This window comes from Aegilops tauschii, chromosome 6 (assembly GCF_002575655.3).
Source record: "Aegilops tauschii subsp. strangulata cultivar AL8/78 chromosome 6, Aet v6.0, whole genome shotgun sequence".
Lineage (NCBI taxonomy): Eukaryota > Viridiplantae > Streptophyta > Magnoliopsida > Poales > Poaceae > Aegilops > Aegilops tauschii.
Window position 1 is genome coordinate 89250701 of NC_053040.3, and position 23623 is coordinate 89274323.

Genomic DNA, 23623 nt, shown 5'->3' on the forward strand with positions numbered 1-23623 from the left:
CTCTCTTGTAATGGATTGAGTTTTCCCCTTGAAGTAATCTTATCAGATTGAGTCTTTAAAGATTTGAGAACACTTGATGTATGTCTTGTCGTGCGTATCTGTGATGACAATGGGATATCATGTGATTCACTTGATGTATGTTTTGGTGATCAACTTGCGGGTTCCGCCCATGAACCTATGCATAGGGGTTGGCACACGTTTTCGTCGTGATTCTCCGGTAGAAACTTTGGGGCACTCTTTGAGGTTCTATGTGTTGGTTGAATAGATGAATCTGAGATTGTGTGATGCATATCGTACAATCATACCCACGGATACTTGAGGTGACATTGGAGTATCTAGGTGACATTAGGGTTTTGGTTGATTTGTGTCTTAAGGTGTTATTCTAGTACGAACTCTAGGGCTGTTTGTGACACTTATAGGAATAGCCCAACGGATTGATTGGAAAGAATAACTTTGAGGTGGTTTCGTACCCTACCATAATCTCTTCGTTTGTTCTCCGCTATTAGTGACTTTGGAGTGACTCTTTGTTGCATGTTGAGGGATAGTTATATGATCCAACTATGTTATTATTGTTGAGAGAACTTGCACTAGTGAAAGTATGAACCCTAGGCCTTGTTTCCTATCATTGCAATACCGTTTACGCTCACTTTTATTATTAGTTACCTTGCTGTTTTTATAATTTCAGATTACAAAAACCTTATTCTACTATCCATATTGCACTTGTATCACCATCTCTTCGCCGAACTAGTGCACCTATACAATTTACCATTGTATTGGGTGTGTTGGGGACACAAGAGACTCTTTGTTATTTGGTTGCAGGGTTGTTTGAGAGAGACCATCTTCATCCTACGCCTCCCACGGATTGATAAACCTTAGGTCATCCACTTGAGGGAAATTTGCTACTGTCCTACAAACCTGTGCACTTGCAGGTCCAACAACGTCTACAAGAAGAAGGTTGCGTAGTAGACATCAAGCTCTTTTCTGGCGCCGTTGCCGGGGAGGCTAGGTAAGTGAAGGTATGATCTTGCAATCGAATCTTTTTGTTTCTTGTTTTAGCACTAGTTTAGTTTATAAAAGAAAACTACACAAAAAAATGGAGTTAAGTTTGTCTCATACGCTTCGTCTTTTTAATATCTTTCATGAGTATGATGGAAAGGAAAATTGTGCCAAAGTACTAGAAGAAGAATTACATAGAATGCTTGGCATAAAATATGTGAATTATGAGCATGATTGCAATGTTGTTAGTATGAATTCTTTGAATAACCATGATGCTAATGATATTCAAAGCCACAAGCTTGCGGATGCTATGTTTGATGAATATGATATTTTTAGTCCCCCAAGTTTTGATGTGCAATATTATTATGATGAAAGCATGCCTCCTATCTATGATGATTATTGTGATGACACGTATGCTATAAAGAATAATGATAACCATGAGACTTGTCATGTTGATCTTAATTGTTTTGTTGAGTTTGCTCCCACTACTATTGATGAGAATAAATTTGCTTATGTGGAGAGTAATAAAAATTATATGCTTGTAGATCATGAAAAGAATGCTTTAGGTGCTGGTTATATTGTTGAATTCATTCATGATGATACTGAAAATTATTATGAGGGAGGAACATATGCTTGTAGGAATTGCAATAATATCAAGTTTCCTCTCTATGTGCTTAAAGTTTTGAAGTTATGCTTGTTTTGCCTTCCTATGCTAGTTGATTATTGTTCCCATAAGTTGTTTGCTCACAAAATCCCTATGCATAGTAAGTGGGTTAGACTTAAATGTGCTAGTAATATTCTTCATGATGCTCTCTTTATGTTTCAATTCTTATCTTTAATGTGAGCATCATTGAAATCATAATGCCTAGCTAGGGGCGTTAAACGATAGCGCTTGTTGGGAGGCAACCCAATTTTATTTTAGTTTCTTGCTTTTTGCTTCTGTTTGGGAATAAATAATCCATCTAGCTTCTGTTTAGATGTGGTTTTATGTTTTAATTAGTGTTTGTGCCAAGTAGAACCTTTGGGAAGACTTGGGTGAAGTCTTTATGATCATGCTGTAAAAAACAGAAACTTTAGCGCTCACGAGATTAGCTTCAACTTTTTACTGGAGAGTGCTATTTAGTTGATTCTTTTTGCAGATGATTACTAGACAAATTCCTCAGGTCCACCAATTTATTTTAGAATTTTTGGAGTTCCAGAAGTTTGCGTTAGTTACAGATTACTACAGACTGTTCTGTTTTTGACAGATTCTGTTTTTCTTGTGTTGTTTGCTTATTTTGATGAATCTATGGCTAGTAAAATAGTTTATAAACCATAGAGAAGTTGGAACACAGTAGGTTTAACACCAATATAAATAAAGAATGAGTTCATTACAGTTCCATGAAGTGGTGTTTTGTTTTCTTTCGCTAACGGAGCTCACGAGTTTTCTGTTGAGTTTTGTGTTGTGAAGTTTTCAAGTTTTGGGTAAAGATTCGATGGACTATGGAATAAGGAGTGGCAAGAGCCTAAGCTTGGGGATGCCCCGGATGGCATCCCCTCTTTCGTCTTCGTCCATCGGTAACTTTACTTGGAGCTATATTTTTATTCACCACATGATATGTGTTTTGCTTGGAGCGTCATTTCTTTTGTTAATATTTGCTTGCTGTTATTTAGAATAATTTTTTGCATATTTATTTTCAATAAAAATGTCAAGGATAGCCTTTACCATGCTTATTTTGCTAGTATACATGTTGCTGTTTGAAAACAGAAAGTTTACCGCTGTTGCAAAAATTCCTTACAAAAGTCAGAATGTGATAAAATGTTGAAACTTTTTGCATTTTGAGCTCTGATAAATCTTCTACAGCGTAGTATTTTTCTCATAATTTTTGGAGTTAGGGAAGTATGATGAATCTTGCATTCTTTACAGACTGTACTGTTTTGGCAGATTGCTGTTATGTTTGCATTGTTTGCATAAGTTTGCTTGTTTAATGATTCTATTTGAGGATAGGAGTATTAAATATGCAGAGGCCTTTAGTATGCAATGTTGAATAATAATCTTAGTGATTTGTTACAGTAGAAAATGATAAGGTTTTGCATTGGTTTATACTAACCTATCTCACGAGTTCTTGTTGAGTTTGGTGTGGATGAAGCTTTTGATAAAAAGAGAAACCATGATATGAGAGGAATTAAGGAGACACAAAAGCTCAAGCTTGGGGATGCCCAAGGCACCCCAAGATAATATTTCAAGAAGTCTCAAGCATCTAAGCTTGGGGATGCCCCGGTAGGCATCCCACCTTTCTTCTTCAACAATTATCGGTTAGTATCGGTTGAGCCTAAGTTTTTGCTTCTTCACATGCGTCGTGCTATCCTTGCAATGTCATTTTATTTTGGTTTGCTTGCTGTTTGAATAAAATATCAAGATCTGAAATTCTTAAATGAGAGAGAGTCTTCACATAGTCACATAATTATTTAGCTACTCATTGATCTTCACTTATATCTTTTTGGAGTAGTTTGTCATTTACTCGTGTGCTTCACTTATATCCTATGGGTAAATTGTTGAATGAGTTGATTGTCATAAATCTGAAATTAGATATGTCTCATTTGCTTATCCCATGGGAGTAATTACTTTACATCTAAGAAGTAGAGGTTGTAAATTTATTGAAGGTTAGCAAGCATTGTATTGGTCATTTGAACAATTCATGAAAGAATATTGAAGGAAGAGAGATTTCATATATAAATATACTATCTTGGACATCTTTTATAATTGTGAGCACTCATTAAGTATGACATGCTAAAGAGTAGATGTTGGACAAGGAAGACAATGTAATGGGTTATGTTTTCTCACATCTCAGTTAAAGTATATTGTCATGGATCATTCAAACATGTTGAGCTTGCCTTTCCCCCTCATGCTAGCCAAATTCCTTGCACCAAGTAGAGATACTACTTGTGCTTCCAAATATCCTTAAACCCAGTTTTGCCACCAGAGTTCACCATACCTACCTATATGCGGTATTTACCTGCCGTTCCAAGTAAATTTGCATGTGCCAAACTCTAAACCTTCAAATAATAATCTGTTTTGTATGCCCGAATCGCTCATGTAGCGACTAGGGGCTGTCAGTATCTTCCATGCTATGTGGGTTATTCTCAAGAGGAGTGGACTCCGCTCCTCATTCACGAGAAAGGGCCGGTAACCGGGATGCCCAGTCCCATGATCAAAAGATCAAAATCAAATCAATATAATTAAACAAAACTCCCCCAGGGCTGTTGTTAGTTGGAGGCACTCGTTGTTTCGAGCAAGCCATGGATTGATGCTTGTTGGTGGTGGGGGAGTAAAAACTTTTACCATTCTGTTTGGGAACCGCCTATAATGTATGTAGTATGGAATATATTGGGAACTCTTGGTTGTTATGTTGACAATGAGATCATACCTCTCAAAATTATTTTCATCTCTATTTTAAAATCGAGCTCTGGCACCTCTGCAAATCCATGCTTCCCTCTGCGAAGGGCCTATCTTTTACTTTTATGCAAGAGTCAAGGTGATCTTCACCTTTCCCTTTTTCATTTTATCCTTTGGCAAGCACCTCGTGTTGGAAAGATCCTGATATATATATCCAATTGGATGTAAGTTAGCATGAACTATTATTGTTGACATCACCCAAAGGTGAATACGTTGGGAGGCAACATTATAAGCCCCTATCTTTCTCAGTGTTCGATTGAAACTCCATAACCATTAGTATTGCGTGGGTGTTAGCAATTGTAGAAGACTATATGATAGTTGAGTATGTGGAGTTTTCAATTCCTGAAAATAAGATGAATTGCAATTGTTTAATGACCGAGAATGAAGTTTGCTAGTTTTCAAGAAAGTTTCTGGTCTATGCTTTGACGTGTGAATTGCTTGTTACTTATTAGTGAGAAGTTTTATGAGATGAACTACTGTTCTGACATATAATTATGCTAGAAAAGGTGATTGAAATTATCATTGATCAAACTTGTGCACCTACTAGCATTCACACTTCATAAATTCTTTCTTTTATCATTTACCTACTCGAGGACGAGCAGGAATTAAGCTTGGGGATGCTGATACGTCTCCAACGTATCTATAATTTATGAAGTATTCATGCTATTATATTATCCATCTTGGATGTTTTATGGGCTTTACTATGCACTTTTATATTACTTTTGGGACTAACCTATTAACCGGAGGCCCAACCCATATTGCTGTTTTATTGCCTGTTTCAGTATTTCGAAGAAGAGGAATATCAAACGGAGTCGAAACGGAACGAAATCAACTGGAGAAGTTATTTTTGGAAGGAAAGCTATCGGAAAAGCTTGGAGTGCACGTCAGGAAAGAAGGGAGGTGCCCACGAGTGTGGGGGGCGCGCCCACCCCCCTAGGGCGCGCCCCCTGCCTCGTGGCCCCCCCTTCGGTCCACCGACGTACTTCTTTCACCCATATATACCTACGTATCCTAAAACTTCCAGAACGGAGAATAGATTTGGAGTTCCGCCGCCGCAAGCCTCTGTAGCCACCAAAAACCTCTCGGGACCCTGTTCCGGCACCCTGCCGGAGGGGGAACCCTCACCGGTGGCCGTCTTCATCATCCCGGCGCTCTCCATGACGAGGAGGGAGTAGTTCACCCTCGGGGGTGAGGGTATGTACTAGTAGCTATGTGTTTGATCTCTCTCTCTCTCGTGTTCTTGATTTGGCACGATCTTGATGTATCGCGAGCTTTGCTATTATAGTTGGATCTTATGTTTCTTCTCCCCCTCTACTCTCTTGTAATGGATTGAGTTTTCCCCTTGAAGTAATCTTATCAGATTGAGTCTTTAAAGATTTGAGAACACTTGATGTATGTCTTGTCGTGCGTATCTGTGGTGACAATGGGATATCACGTGATTCACTTGATGTATGTTTTGGTGATCAACTTGCGGGTTCCGCCCATGAACCTATGCATAGGGGTTGGCACACGTTTTCGTCGTGATTCTCCGGTAGAAACTTTGGGGCACTCTTTGAGGTTCTATGTGTTGGTTGAATAGATGAATCTGAGATTGTGTGATGCATATCGTACAATCATACCCACGGATACTTGAGGTGACATTGGAGTATCTAGGTGACATTAGGGTTTTGGTTGATTTGTGTCTTAAGGTGTTATTCTAGTACGAACTCTAGGGCTGTTTGTGACACTTATAGGAATAGCCCAACGGATTGATTGGAAAGAATAACTTTGAGGTGGTTTCGTACCCTACCATAATCTCTTCGTTTGTTCTCCGCTATTAGTGACTTTGGAGTGACTCTTTGTTGCATGTTGAGGGATAGTTATATGATCCAACTATGTTATTATTGTTGAGAGAACTTGCACTAGTGAAAGTATGAACCCTAGGCCTTGTTTCCTATCATTGCAATACCGTTTACGCTCACTTTTATTATTAGTTACCTTGCTATTTTTATAATTTCAGATTACAAAAACCTTATTCTACTATCCATATTGCACTTGTATCACCATCTCTTCGCCGAACTAGTGCACCTATACAATATACCATTGTATTGGGTGTGTTGGGGACACAAGAGACTCTTTGTTATTTGGTTGCAGGGTTGTTTGAGAGAGACCATCTTCATCCTATGCCTCCCACGGATTGATAAACCTTAGGTCATCCACTTGAGGGAAATTTGCTGCTGTCCTACAAACCTGTGCACTTGCAGGCCCAAAAACATCTACAAGAAGAAGGTTGTGTAGTAGACATCACGCATAAGGTATTGCAATCCGGTTTTTATTGGCCTACTCTCTTCAAAGATGCTCGTAAGTTTGTCTTATCTTGTGATGAATGTTAAGGAATTGGTAATATTAGTAGACGTCAAGAAATGCCTATGAATTATTCACTTGTTATTGAACCATTTGATGTTTGGGGCTTTGATTATATGGGACCGTTTCCTTCCTCTAATGGGTATACACATATTTTAGTTGCTGTTGATTACGCTACTAAGTGGGTAGAAGCTATTCCAACTAGTAGTGCTGATCATAACACCTCTATTAAGATGCTTAAAGAAGTTATTTTTCCGAGGTTTGGAGTCCCTAGATATTTAATAATTAATGGTGGTTCACATTTTATTCATGGTGCTTTTCGTAAAATGCTTGCTAAGTATGATGTTAATCATAGAATTGCATCTCCATATCACCCACAGTCTAGTGGTCAAGTAGAATTGAGTAATAGAGAGCTCAAATTAATTTTGCAAAAGACTGTTAATAGATCTAGAAAGAATTGGTCCAAGAAACTTGATGATGCATTATGGGCCTATAGAACTGCATATAAAAATCCTATGGGTATGTCTCCGTATAAAATGGTTTATGGAAAAGCATGTCACTTACCTCTCAAACTAGAACATAAGGCATATTGGGCCATTAAAGAGCTCAATTATGATTTCAAACTTGTCGGTGAGAAGAGGCTATTTGACATTAGCTCACTTGATGAATGGAGAACTCAAGCCTATGAGAATGCCAAACTATTTAAAGAAAAATTTAAAAGATGGCATGACAAAAGGATACAAAAGCGTGAGTTTAATGTAGGTGATCATGTGTTGCTATTCAACTCTTGTTTAAGATTTTTTGCAGGAAAACTTCTCTCCAAATGGGAAGGTTCTTACGTTATCGAGGAGGTCTATCGTTCCGGTGCCATAAAAATCAACAACTTTGAAGGCACAAATCCGAAGGTGGTGAACGGTCAAAGAATCAAACATTATATCTCAGGTAATCCTATAAATGTTGAAACTAATGTTATTGAAACCGTAACCCCGGAGGAATACATAAGGGACACTTTCCAGAACGTTTCAGATTCCGAAAAGGAATAGGTATGTGGTACGGTAATTAAACCGACTCCAAAACAGTTGTAATGGCAATTTTTCTCCGTTTTGGAATATTTAAGAAAATAGGAAAATAAGAAGTAGTCCGGGAAGGACACGAGGCTTCCACGAGGGTGGAGGGCGCGCCCCCTGCCTCGTGGGCACCTCGTGTTCCCTCGGACTCTGTTTTCTTGCACGATACTTCTTTTGGTCGGTAAAAGTTCATTATATAATCTCCCGAAGGTTTTGACTACCGTACCACGCAAATATCCTTTGTTTTTGTTTCGAGCTGTTTCTGCCGCAGATTAGAGCAAGATGTCTTCTCTAGAATCAGTCGGGGAGAGCCGGGTGTCTAATCCGACACCGGGACCAAGAGAAAATAGTGATGCTGACCACTTTGGGCCATCAATGGAGGAAGAGATGGAGGCTGACTTGAAAAGAATAGATGCCATGGAGGAGGATCAAGAAGTTACTTCCAGTTTTGAGCCGGATTCACGATGGGGGAACTACAAAGCTCAGCCATTCCAACCTCGGTCATCCCTTCCAATGTTAAATTTCTCTCTTATGAAAATATGAAAAAGAGTGTTACTTGTTCTCCCGCAGCTATGCAACATCCATGGGTTAAAGGAGCTTTAACCGTCACGGGTAAGCTCCGTAAGGAAATAATATCCTGAGGGGCATCATCGCCAAGAATATCACATCACCACCTCCGAAGAAAGAGACATAATCACATGGGTATGGGCACTCCCCTTGGCAACTGCCAAGCTTGGGGGAGGTGCCCCGATATCGTATCGCCATCACACTCCTATCTTTACCGTTTTCTTAGTTCGATCCTTTTTGCATTATCTTGATCTAGTAGAATAAAGTTTCAGTATGATTTATCTTTGAGTTTTGCTTTATGATCCTTCTATGTAATCGAGTCCGTGAGCTATATATATAATAAAGATTAGTGTTGAGTCAAGGGCTTGATTATCTTGGTGTGATCTTGAGAGAAAAGAGAAAGAATAAATAGAAGTAAAGAGATCATATTGATCTTATGGAGAGTAATGACTTCACATATAAATAGTATGATGAATAAAAGTTGTTGAGAGTTGACAAACATAGTATTGGCCATCGTTGCAATTAATAGGAAGTAATAAAGAAAGAGAGGTTTTCACATATAAATATATATCTTGGACATCTTTTATGATTGTGAGCACTCATTAAAATATGACATGCTAAAGAGTTGATGTTGGACAAGGAAGACAACGTAATGGGTTATGTTTTCTTATATCTGAAATAAAGTATATTGTCATGGATCATCCAACCTGTTGAGCTTGCCTTTCCCTCTCATGCTAGCCAATTTTTTTGCACCAAGTAGAGATACTACTTGTGCTTCCGAATACCCTTAAAACCAGTTTTGCCATGAGTGTCCACCATATCTACCTATGGATTGAGTAAGATCCTTCAAGTAAGTTTTCATGTGGCATGCAATAAAAATTGTTCTCTAAATATGTATGATTTATTAGTGTGGAGAAAATAAACTTTATACGATCTTGTGATATGGAAGCAATAAAAGTGATAGACTGCATAATAAAGGTCCATATCACAAGTGGCAATATAAAGTGACGTTCTTTTGCATTAAGATTTCGTGCATCCAACCATAAAAGCACATGACAACCTCTGCTCCCCTCTGCGAAGGGCCTATCTTTTACTTTTGTCTTTTACCTTATACAAGAGTCATGGTGATCTTCACCTTTCCTTTTTACATTTTATCCTTTGGCAAGCACCTTGTGTTGGAAAGATCCTGATATATATATATCCAATTGGATGTAAGTTAGCATGAATTATTATTGTTGACATTACCCTTGAGGTAAAAGGTTGGGAGGCAACACTATAAGCCCCTATCTTTCTCTGTGTCCGATTAAGACTCCATAACCATAAGTATTGCGTGAGTGTTAGCAATTGTGAAAGACTAAATGATAGTTGAGTATGTGGACTTGCTGAAAATCTCTTATATTGACTCTTTCCGATGTTATGATAAATTGCAATTGCTTCAATGACCGAGATCATAGTTTGTTAGTTCTCAATGGAGTTTCTAATTCATACTTGACATTGTGAATAGATTATTACTTGAGCATAAGAAATCATATGACAGTATCCATATACGTTGCTGTTATAAGAATGATCATGATGCCCTCATGTCCGTATTTTATTTTATCGACACCTCTATCTCTAAACATGTGGACATATTTATCGTTATCGGCTTCCGCTTGAGGACAAGCGAGGTCTAAGCTTGGGGGAGTTGATACATCCATTTTGCATCATGCTTTTATATCGATATACATTGCATTATGGGTTGTTATTACACGTTATGTCACAATACTTATGCCTATTCTCTTTTATTTTAGAAGGTTTACATGAAGAGGGAGAATGCCGGCAGCTGGAATTCTGGACTGGAAAAGGAGAAAATATTAGAGACCTATTCTACGCAACTCCAAAAGTCCCGAAACTCCACGGAAGTTATTTTTGGAATTAATAAAAAATACCGAGCGAAGAAAGTACCAGAGGGGGGCCACCCACCATCCACGAGGGTGGGGGGCGCGCCCTACCTCCCTGGGCGCGCCCCCCTGCCTCGTGGGCCCCCTGGCAGGCCTCCGGTGCCCATCTTCTGCTATATGAAGTCTTTTACCCTGGAAAAAAAATCATAAACAAGCTTTCGGGAAGAAACTCCACCGCCACGAGGCGGAACCTTGGCGGAACCAATCTAGGGCTCCGGCAGAGCTGTTCTGCCGGGGAAACTTCCCTCCGGGAGGGGGAAATCATCGCCATCGTCATCACCAACTATCCTCTCTTCGGGAGGGGGTCAATCTCCATCAACATCTTCACCAGCACCATCTCATCTCAAACCCTAGTTCATCTCTTGTATCCAATCTTTGTCCCAAAGCCTTAGATTGGTACCTGTGGGTTGCTAGTAGCACTACTACAAAAACAGCTATAGCCAATATGGACACTAATGGCGCATTGTACATGTGGTGCGCCATTACTAAATACTAATGGCGCACCATGTGTTGGTGCGCCATTAGTGCGCAAATACTAATGGCGCACCACATCCACGGTGCGCCATTAGTAAATATTTTTTAAATTTTTTTCAAAACTACTAATGGCGCACCGTGGGATGGTGCGCCATTACTAGTTGAACTACAACTAGTAATGGCGCACCATCCCACGGTGCGCCATTAGTAATTATGTTTCAATTTTTTTTTCAATTTTTTTATTTTTATTTTTAAACTACTAATGGCGCACCGTGGGACGGTGCGCCATTACTAGTTCAACTACTAATGGCGCACCACTCCCACGGTGCGCCACTACTAGTTGAAACTAGTAATGGCGCACCACTCACAGGTGCGCCATTAGTAATTTTGTTACAAATTTTGTTTCAATTTTTTTTGAAAAACTACTAATGGCGCACGGTTGGGGTGGTGCGCCATTAGTAGTTGAACTACTAATGGCGCACCACCCCCACGGTGCGCCATTAGTAACTTGGCCCATTCCACCGAATGCACCCCCCGGTGGACCGCCTTTTCAGTTTAAAAAAATAAAAGAAAATGATGGAAATGTCAAAAAAATAAAATAAAATAAGTTTCCCATGTGATATGTGGTCTAGTTGTTGGGAAAATTAACAAATATGAATTTCGACTTTATTTGCAAAATCTCTCTGGAATTTCTTAAAATGGGCATAACTTTTGCATACAAACTCGGATGAAAAAGTTTTTTATATGAAAAATCATCTACTCGAAAAATTACATCCGAATTTAACCAGGGGAACCTCGTTAAACATTTTCAAAATCCTCAAAAACCTAACAGAAAAAAAGATACGGGGCTTTCAAGATCTAGAGGCAAAAAAATTCAAACTTACTAGTGGCGCACCGTTTGCTAGGTGCGGCACTAGTAACAGAAAAAAATATTGGTTTTGAATTTTTTTGGATTTTTTTTTTCAAAAAATGATTCGTAATATGACAGGGAAGTTTGAAATATTTTTCAAAATTTCATCATACTCATGAATATGAACAAAGTCCTAGACATCAACAAGGTTTAATAGGATTGATATGATAGATATATCAACAAGTGGCTGTTAAGTGAGGTGGTGCTGGGGTTGGATAGAACTGCGAAGTTAAGCGTTCTCGGGCTGGAGTAGTGTGAGGATGGGTGACCTTCCGGGAAGTTTGACCACTTAGTGCCATTTGACTTGAGATTAAGCCATAGTGACCCGAGATTAAGAAAAAATTTCAAAAAAATTTCTGAAAAGAAATTGAAATTTTTTTTTGAATTTTTTTTGAAATTTTTTGAAAAAATATTTGAAAAAAATGTTACTAATGGCTCACTTCTATGTGGTGCGCCATTACTAAGTCAGATAGAAATGGCGCACAGTGGCCTATACTAATGGCGCACCAGTGGTGCGCCATTAGTAAAAAATACTAGTGGCGTGGTACTAGTGGCGCACCAGTAGTGCGCCATTAGTAGGCAAAACTGGTGCGCCACTAGTAGGCCTTTTTCTAGTAGTGTAGTGTTGATTACTCCTTGTAGTTGATGCTAGTTGATTTATTTGGTGGAAAATCATATGTTCAGATCCTTTATGCATATTAATACCCCTCTGATTATGAACATGAATATGATTTGTGAGTAGTTACGTTTGTTCCTGAGGACATGGGAGAAGTCTTGCTATAAGTAGTCATGTGAATTTGGTATTCGTTCGATATTTTGATGAGATGTATGTTGTCTTTCCTCTAGTGGTGTTATGTGAACGTCGACTACATGACACTTCACCATTGTTTGGGCCTAGAGGAAGGCATTGGGAAGTAATAAGTAGATGATGGGTTGCTAGAGTCACACAAGCTTAAACCCTAGTTTATGAGTTGCTTCGTAAGGGGATGATTTGGATCCATATGTTCCATGCTATGGTTAGGTTTACCTTAATACTTCTTTTGTAGTTGCGGATGCTTGCAATAGGGGTTAATCATAAGTGGGATACTTGTCCAAGAAAGGGCAGTACCCAAGCACCGGTCCACCCACATACCAAATTATCAAAGTAACAAATGCGAATCATGTGAGCGTGATGAAAACTAGCTTGACGATAATTCCCATGTGTCCTTGGGAGCGTTTTCCTTCATATAAGAGTTTGTCCAGGCTTGTCCTTTGCTACAAAAAGGATTGGGCCATCTTGCTGCACCTTATTTACTTTCATTACTAGTTGCCCGTTACAAATTACCTTATCACAAACCTATCTGTTACCGATAATTTCAATGCTTCCAGAGAATACCTTACTGAAAACTGCTTGTCATTTCCTTCTGCTCCTCGTTGGGTTCGACACTCTTACTTATCGAAAGGACTACGATAGATCCCCTATACTTGTGGGTCATCAATGAAGCTGCTCAAGATCAGCGATGCCTCGATTGACAAGGCGACCGGCCTCATCAAGCAACTCATGGGTGACAATGTGAAGCTCCTCAAGTTGGTCGCCGAGAAGGAGGAGGAGGCCGCAATGCCTCGGAGATGACGCGAAAGTGGTTGTCGAGGAACTGATGGGTGGCTTGAGGAAGCTCCGGATCAAGCACGAGCAGGAGGTGGAGGAATCCATGGCTGCTTTCAAGCAAAGTCATGAGGAATTGAAGAAGGAGCTGGAGGATTTCACCGCCTGGCGATCCATCGACGAGTAGAGACAGTAGCGACCCAGATCGTTGTCTGCAATTTCCTTCTTGTCTTGCCCCCGTGTCTTCCGGGCTTTGCCGCATGTGGCTTTTTAAATTATCCGGAATATGTAAGACAATTATTATCTGCGCCATTGTAAATTTGTCGTCGTATTATCCGTTGCCATTATATTTGTGGTCGCATTATCCGTTACCCTATGTGGCAATTTATATTAGGGCAGAATACGAGTTGAAAACATGAACAAAGAAAATGCTGCCATGGGATCACAAGCAAACACCCTCCGTGCAGGTGCTTTAATTAACCCATTAATGGAGAAGTTGTGAGCGAGGCAGGCGGCGGCTGGTGCATGGAGGTCAAAGAGCTTGCTTCCCGGTGAGCCCGGGCGGCCTTGCTGCTCGCACGTATCCCGTCGAGCCTGCGGGGTGGACAGGATGCACACGTCCCGTCGAGGCTGCGCGGCGGACTGCTCGCACACGTCGCGTCGAGCCTGCACGGCGGACTTGTCGCGCTCGTCCCGTCTAATCAAACAGCTGCACGCACGCCATCGAGTATGGTTAAATTTCGACACGGTTAATTTAATACAACCGTTTGCGATATTAACATGTCAGCTTTTTGTTTCAAAAAGGACTTCGTTGGCTACTAATGTGTGCGCCTCTTCTCAAACTGGACTATTTTTTTACCACGACATATATGTGCCATGTCATGAAACCATGCCAAGTTTCATGTTTTTTGGGTGACTTTTTGATTTACTGGGATTTAAAAACCGAGATTCTCAATGTTTCAGGACGACGACAAGTTTGTAATTCATTCTCATTCCTTAAATGAGACCTAAACATGCACCCAATGACACATGTACGATTTCCCACCCATTTTGCTTCACTGGAGCATGTGCTTGTAGTTCAAATTTCAATTATGGACTACGTACATTAAATGCGTAGAAAACTTAGTAATTAGTATTATATATACAATGGCCAAACGAACCCTGAACAATTTCAAATTTCAGCCTGACACTCCTGTTATTCTATGTTGCCTGTAGAAAACAAAGTTCAAGGCGAGAAGAGGCAGCGATTATCGTTTCGCCCACAAGAGGGGCATGCTTCCCTACCGGAACCACGAGGGTTGCGACAGGCTCCGGTTTGTAAAAGGCTTGTAATATAGCTTCGCCCAAATTGGACAATTATATGTACCATGTAGTGACACCATGCCAAGTTTCATGATTTCCTGGTGAGTTTTGGATTTACAGAGATTTAAAAACCGAGATTCGCAATGTTTGTGGCCAAGCCAGGATGGCGAGACGGTTGAATTCGTTCCATGGGACCTAAACATGCACCCCAAGCAAACATGTACGTTTTTTCTAGCCATTTTGGTGCACTGGAGCATGTATTTGTAGTTCGGATTTGAATTATGGACATTAAATGCCTAGAAAACTCAATTAATGAATAAAAAAGGTCAAATGAACCCTGAATAATTTCAAAGTTCAGCGAGAATCTCCCGTTATTCCATGTCGCGTGTAGAGGAAAATACGAGGCTAGAAGAGGGAGTGATTATCGTTTGGCCCACAAGGGGACACATTTCCCTATCGAAACGACGAGGGTTCTTGCGACAGGCTCTGGTTTGTAAGAGGGTTGTAATAAAGCTTGACACAAATTGGCAATGTTTTTACCACGACATATATGTGCCATGACGTGACACCATGCCACCTTTGATGACTTTCTGGTGAGTTTTGGATTTATGGGGACTTAAAAAATGAGATTCAAAATGTTTGAGGACGAGGCAGGACACCGGTACGGTTGTAATTTGTTCCCATTCCTGGCATGGGACCTAAACATGCACCCAAGGACACATGTATAATTTTTCTAGCCATTTTGGTGAACTAGAGCATGTACTTGTAGTTCAGATTTGAATTATGGACATTAAATGCCTAGGAAACTCAATTAGTGTATAAAAAGGCCAAACGAACCCTAAATAAGTTTAAATTTCAGCACGGATATCATGTCGTTCCATGTTGCCCGTGGAAGAAAATACAAGGAGAAAAGAGACAGTGATTACTTTTTGCCCACAAGGGGAACACATTTCCCTATCAGAACCATGAGGCTTCTTTGAGAGAAGCTCCGGTTTTTGTAAGAGGTTTGTAATAAAGCTTGGCCCAAATTGGACAATGTTTTTACCACGACATATATGTGCCATGACGTGACACCATGCCACCTTTGATGACTTTCTGGTGAGTTTAGGATTTACGGGGATTTAAAAATCGAGATTCCAAATGTTTGAGGACGAGCCAGGACACGAGGACGGTCGTAATTCGTTCCCATTCCTGGCATGGGACCTAAACATGCACCCAAGGACACACGTACAAATTTTCTAGCCATTTGGTGAACTGGAGCATGTATTTGAAGTTCAGATTTGAATTATGGACATTAAATGCCTAGGAAACTCAATTAGTGTATAAAAAGGCCAAACGAACCCTGAATAAGTTTAAATTTCAGCACGGATATCCTCTTGTTCCATGTTGCCCATAGAAGAAAATACAAGACGAAAAGAGGCAGTGATTATGTTTCGCCCACAAGGGGGACACGTTTCCCTATCGGAACCACGAGACTTCTTAGAGAGAAGCTCCGGTTTGTAAGAGGCTTGTAATAAAACTTGCGCCACAATGGACGAAAAAAATTCCTCGACATATAAGTGCCATGTCGTGGCACCATGCCAGGTTTCACGATTTTCAGCTTAGTTTTAGATTTACGGGGATTTAAAAACCGAGATTCTTCTCACGAAATGTTTTCAAATAGCACACGGTTCACTCACAAAGGCCGATATTCAATGGAAACTTCGTGGAAACCATATTTTAAAGTTTCATAAAAATCTAAAAAAATGTGGGATGTTAAGAAGGTGATGTTTTACTGCGACACAAGATTTCAAGTTCAAAAACATTACAAGATGTGAGCTATGAAAAAGACAAATTCAGCCCTGAATAGTGACATTACTATTCGACACTATTCAATGCTGATTTTGTCTTTTTGATAGCTAACATCTCGTAATGTGTTTCAACTTGAAATTTTTTGTGGCAATAAAACATCATCCTCTTAACAACCCGCATTTTTTCAATTTTTTTTGAAACTTCAAAACATCTTTTTCTTGTGGTTTTCACCGGTTTCCACCGAATGTTGGTTTCCGTATGATATTCTTCCCCCCACCCCCTGCTGCGCATGCGATCTGAGTCATGCGTTTGGATTGGCCAGAACCCAAACCCCACGGATCATACGTGTGCACCGTTGGATGCTCCCAGATCGAACGGCAACCCTGAGCCCATTCGACAACACATGCAGTACATGGGTAAGCACTGTGCGCATGTGTCGCGTAGCTCACGCTTCCTTCTCTACTAGGTTTTATTCAAAACAGGCTACCGTTTCTCGCCACTCCTCTCAACGGTTTCCCAGCTCTTCTCCCATCGTTTTCCCACTAGCAGTGTCAGTGCTTGATGTCTACTACGCAACCTTCTTCTTGTAGACGTTGTTGGGCCTCCAAGTGCAGAGGTTTGTAGGACAGTAGCAAATTTCCCTCAAGTGGATGACCTAAGGTTTATCAATCCGTGGGAGGCGTAGGATGAAGATGGTCTCTCTCAAACAACCCTGCAACCAAATAACAAAGAGTCTCTTGTGTCCCCAAGACACCCAATACAATGGTAAATTGTATAGGTGCACTAGTTCGGCGAAGAGATGGTGATACAAGTGCAATATGGATGGTAGATAAAGGTATTTGTAATCTAAAAATATAAAAACAGCAAGGTAACTAATGATAAAAGTGAGCGTAAATGGTATTGCAATGGTAGGAAACAAGCCCTAAGGTTCATACTTTCACTAGTGCAAGTTCTCTCAACAATAATAACATAATTGGGTCATATAACTATCCCTCAACATGCAACTAAGAGTCACTCCAAAGCCACTAATAGCAGAGAACAAACGAAGAGATTATGGTAGGGTACGAAACCACCTCAAAGTTATTCTTTCTGCTCAATCTATTCAAGAGTCCGTAGTAAAATAACACGAAGCTATTCTTTCCGTTCAATCTATCATAGAGTTCGTACTAGAATAACACCTTAAGACACAAATCAACCAAAACCCTAATGTCACCTAGATACTCCATTGTCACCTCAAGTATCCGTGGGCACGATTATACGATATGCATCACACAATCTCAGATTCATCTATTCAACCAACACAAAGTACTTCAAAGAGTGCCCCAAAGTTTCTACCGGAGAGTCAAGACGAAAACGTGTGCCAACCCCTATGCATAGGTTCATGGGCGGAACCCGCAAGTTGATCACCAAAACATGCATCAAGTGGATCACGTGAATATCCCATTGTCACCACAGATAAACACGACAAGACATACATCAAGTGTTCTCAAAATCCTTAAGGACTCAATCCGATAAGATAACTTCAAAGGGAAAACTCAATCCATTACAAGAGAGTAGAGGGGGGAGAAACATCATAAGATCCAACTATAATAGCAAAGCTCGCGATACATTAAGATCGTGCCAAATCAAGAACACGAGAGAGAGAGAGAGAGATCAAACACATAGCCACTGGTACATACCCTCAGCCCCGAGGGTGAACTACTCCCTCCTCGTCATGGAGAGCGCCGGGATGATGAAGATGGCCACCGGTGATGGATTCCCCCTCCGGCAGGGTGCCGGAACAGGCTCCCGAGAGGTTTTTGGTGGCTACAGAGGCTTGCGGCGGCGTAACTCCCGATCTATCTTCGTCTCTGATGTTTTTAGGGTATATGGGAATATATAGGCGAAAGAAGTTGGTCGGGGGAGCCACAAGGGGCCCACGAGACAGGGGGCGCGCCCAGGGGGGTGGGCGCGCCCTCCTATCTCCTGGCCTCCTCGAAGCTTCCCTGGCTTGTACTCCAAGTCTCCCGGATCATGTTCATTCCAAAAATCATGCTCCCGAAGGTTTCATTCCGTTTGGACTCCGTTTGATATTCCTTTTCTTCGAAATACTGAAACAGGCAATAAAACAACAATATGGGCTGGGCCTCTGGTTAGTAGGTTAGTCCCAAAAGTAGTATAAAAGTGTATAATAAAGCCCGTAATCATTCAAAATAGATAATAAAATAGCATGAATACTTCATAAATTATAGATACGTTGGAGACGTATCAGGAGCCCCAAGCTTAATTCCTACTCGTCCTCGAGTAGGTAAATGATGAAAGAAAGAATTTATGAAGTGTGAATGCTAGCAGGTGCACAAGTTTGATCAATGATAATTTCAATCACCTTTTCTAGCATCATTATATGTCATAACAGTAGTTCATCTCATAAAACTTCTCAAGATCAAGTAACAAGCTATTCACATGTTAAAGCATAGATCATAAACTTTCTTGAAAACTAGCAAACTTCATTCTCAGTCATCAAACAATTACAATTCATCTTATTTTCAGGAAGGGTCTATGTCAGAGCTTTAATTTAGCAAACTCCACATACTCAACTATCATATAGTCTTCTACAATTGCTAATACTCACGCAATACTTATGGTTATGGAGTTTTAATCGGACACTGAGAAAGATAGGGGCTTATAGCGTTGCCTCCCAACGTATTCACCTTTGGGTGATGTCAACAATAATAGTTCATGCTAACTTACATCCAATTGGATATATATATATATTAGGATCTTTCCAACACGAGGTGCTTGCCAAAGGATAAAATGAAAAAGGGAAAGGTGAAGATCACCTTGACTCTTGCATAAAAGTAAAAGATAGGCCCTTCGCAGAGGGAAGCAGGGATTTGCAGAGGTGCCAGAGCTCGATTTTAAAATAGAGATGAAAATAATTTTGAGAGGTATGATCTCATTGTCAACATAACAACCAAGAGTTCCCAATATCTTCCATACTACATACATTATAGGCGGTTCCCAAACAGAATGGTAAAAGTTTTTACTCCCCCTCCACTAACAATCATCAATCCATGGCTTTCCCGAAACAACGGGTGCCTCCAACTAACATCAAACCTGGGGGAGTTTTGTTTGCAATTATTTTTGATTTGATTTTGATCTTTTGATCATGGGACTGGGCATCCCGGTTACCAGCCATTTTCTCGTGAATGACGAGCGGAGTCCACTCATCGTGAGAATAACCCACCTAGCATGGAAGATACTGACAGCCCCTAGTCGCTACATGAGCGATTCGGGCATACAAAACAGATTATTATTTGAAGGTTTAGAGTTTGGCACATGCAAATTTACTTGGAACGGCAGGTAAATACCGCATATAGGTAGGTATGGTGGACACTCATGGCAAAAACTGGGTTTAAGGATATTTGGAAGCACAAGTAGTATCTCTACTTGGTGTAAGGAATTTTGGCTAGCATGAGGGGAAAGGCAAGCTCAACATGTTTGAATGATCCATGACAATATACTTTAACTGAGATGTGAGAAAACATAACCCATTACGTTGTCTTCCTTGTCCAACGTCAACTCTTTAGCATGTCATACTTAATGAGTGCTCACAATTATAAAAGATGTCTAAGATAGTATATTTATATGTGAAATTTCTCTTCCTTCGATATTATTTCATGAATTATTCAAATGACCAATACAATGCTTTCTAACCTTCAATAAATTTACAACCTCTACTTCTTAGATGTGAAGTCATTACTCCCCATGGGATAAGCAAATGAAACATATATAATTTCAGATTTATGACATTCAACTCATTCAACCATTTACTCATAGGATATAAGTGAAGCACACGAGTAAATGACAAACTACTCCAAAAAGATATAAGTGAAGATCAATGAGTAGCTAAATAATTATGTAACTATGTGAAGAATCTCTCTCATTTAAGAATTTCATATCTTGGTATTTTATTCAAACAGCGAGCAAAGCAAAATAAAATGACATTGCAAGGATAGCACAACTCATGTGAAGAAACAAAAACTTAGGCTCAACCGATACTAACCGACAATTGTTGAAGAAGAAAGGTGGGATGCCTACCGGGGCATCCCCAAGCTTAGATGCTTGAGACTTCTTGAAATATTATCTTGGGGTGCCTTGGGCATCCCCAAGCTTGAACTTTTGTGTCTCCTTAATTCCTTTTATATCTCTGTTTCTCTATTTCTCAAAAACTTCATCCACATAAAACTCAACAAGAACTCGTGAGATAGGTTAGTATAAACCAATGCAAAACCTTATCATTTTCTACTGTAACAAATCACTAAAATTATTATTCAACATTGCATACTAAATGCCTCTGCATATTTAATTCTCCTATCCTCAAATAGAATCATTAAACAAGCAAACATAAGCAAACGATGCAAACATAACAGCAATCTGCCAAAACAGTACAGTCTGTAAAGAATGCAAGATTCATCATACTTCCCTAAATCCAAAAATTATGAAAGAAAATTCCCACTGTAGTAAATTTATCAGAGCTTATTATGCCAAAGGTTTCGACATTTTATCACATTCTGACTTTTCTAAGGAATTTCTGCAACAGCGGTAAACTTTCTGTTTTGAAACAGCAACATGTATACTTGCAAAATAAGCATGGTAAAAGCTATCCTTGACATTTTTATTGAAACTAAAGATGCAAAACACTATTCTAAATAACAGAAAGCAAATAATAACAAAATAAAATGATGCTCCAAGCAAAACACATATCATGTGGTGAATAAAAATATAGCTCCAAGTAAAGTTACCGATGAACGAAGACGAAAGAGGGGATGCCTTCCGGGGCATCCCCAAGCTTAGGCTCTTGGTTGTCCTTGAATATTACCTTGGGGTGCCTTGGGCATCCCCAAGCTTAGGCTCTTTCCACTCCGTATTCCATAGTCCATCGAATCCTTACCCAAAACTTGAAAACTTCACAACACAAAACTCAACAGAAAACTCGTAAGCTCCGTTAGCGAAAGAAAACAAAACACCACTTCAAGGTACTGTAATGAACTCATTCATTATTTGTATTGGTGTTAAATCTACTGTATTCCAACTTATCTATGGTTTATAAACTATTTTACTAGCCATAGATTCATCAAAATAAGCAAACAACACACGAAAAACAGAATCTGTCAAAAACAGAACAGTCTGTAGTAATCTGTAACTAACGCAAACTTCTGGGACTCAAACAATTCTACCAAAATAGGAAGACCTAGATAATTTGATTATTGATCTGCCTCAATTGGAATCAGTATTTTATCACGTTCTGGTGATTTTAAACAATTGTTTTCGTGGACAGAAAGTTTCTGGAATTTTCAGCAAGATCAAATAACTATCATCCGAGAAGATCCTATAGGTCTTACTTGGCACAAACACTAATTAAAACATAAAACCACATCTAACCACAGGCTAGATGATTTATTTATTAATAAAAAGAACCAAAAAGCAAGAAACTAAAATAAAATTGGGCTGCCTCCCAACAAGCGCCAGCGTTTAACGCCCCTAGCTAGGCATGATGATTTCAATGATGCTCACCTAAAAGATAAGAAGTGAAACATAAAGAGAGCATCACGAAGAATATGACTAGCACATTTAAGTATACCCACTTTCTATGAATAGGGATTTTTTGAACAAACAACTTATTGGAGCAAGAATCATCTAGCATAGGAAGGCAAAACAAGCATAACTTCAAGATTTTAAGCACATAGAGAGGAAACTTGATATTATTGCAATTCCTACAAGCATATGTTCCTCCCTCATGATAATTTTCAGTAGAATCATGAATGAATTCAACAATATAACCAGCACCTAAAGCATTCTTTTCATGATCTACAATCATAGAAAATTTACTATTCTCCACATAAGCAAAATTCTTCTCATTCGGAATAGTAGTGGGAGCAAACTCAACAAAATAATTATCATGTGAGGCATAATCCAATTGAAAACTAAAATCATGATGACAAGTTTCATGGTTATCATTATTATTAATAGCATACAAGTCATCACAATAATCATCATAGATAGCAACTTTGTTCTCATAACCAATTGGAACCTCTTCCGAAATAGTGGACTCATCACTAAATAAAGTCATGACCTCTCCAAATCCACTTTCATAATTATCACAATAAGCTTCAACACCTCCAAAATAGTGGGATCATTACTTCCTAAAGTTGACACTCTTCCAAACCCACTTCCATCAATATAATCATCATAAATAGGAGGCATGCTATCATCATAATAAATTTGCTCATCAAAACTTGGGGGGCAAAAAATATCATCTTCATCAAACATAGCTTCCCCAAGCTTGTGGCTTTGCATATCATTAGCATCATGGATATTCAAGGAATTAATACTAACAACATTGCAATCATGCTCGTCATTCAAAGATTTAGTGCCAAACATTTTATAGACTTCTTCTTCTAGCACTTGAGCACAATTTTCCTTTTCATCATACTTACGAAAGATATTAAAAAGATGAAGCGTATGAGACAAACTCAATTCCATTTTTTTTGTAGTTTTCTTTTATAGACTAAACTAGTGATAAAACAAGAAACTAAAAGATTCGATTGCAAGATCTAAAGATATACCTTCAAGCACTCACCTCCCCGACAACGACGCCAGAAAAGAGCTTGATGTCTACTACGCAACCTTCTTCTTGTAGACGTTGTTGGGCCTCCAAGTGCAGAGGTTTGTAGGACAGTAGCAAATTTCCCTCAAGTGGATGACCTAAGGTTTATCAATCCGTGGGAGGCGTTGGATGAAGATGGTCTCTCTCAAACAACCCTGCAACCAAATAACAAAGAGTCTCTTGTGTCCCCAACACACCCAATACAATGGTAAATTGTATAGGTGCACTAGTTCGGCGAAGAGATGGTGATACAACTGCAATATGGATGGTAGATAAAGGTATTTTTAATATGAAAATATAAAAACAGCAAGGTAACTAATGATAAAAGTGAGCGTAAATGGTATTGCAATGGTAGGAAACAAGGCCTAAGGTTCATACTTTCACTAGTGCAAGTTCTCTCAACAATAATAACATAATTGGATCATATAACTATCCCTCAACATGCAACAAAGAGTCACTCCAAAGCCACTAATAGCGGAGAACAAACGAAGAGATTACGGTAGGGTAGGAAACCACCTCAAAGTTATTCTTTCTGCTCAATCTATTCAAGAGTCTGTAGTAAA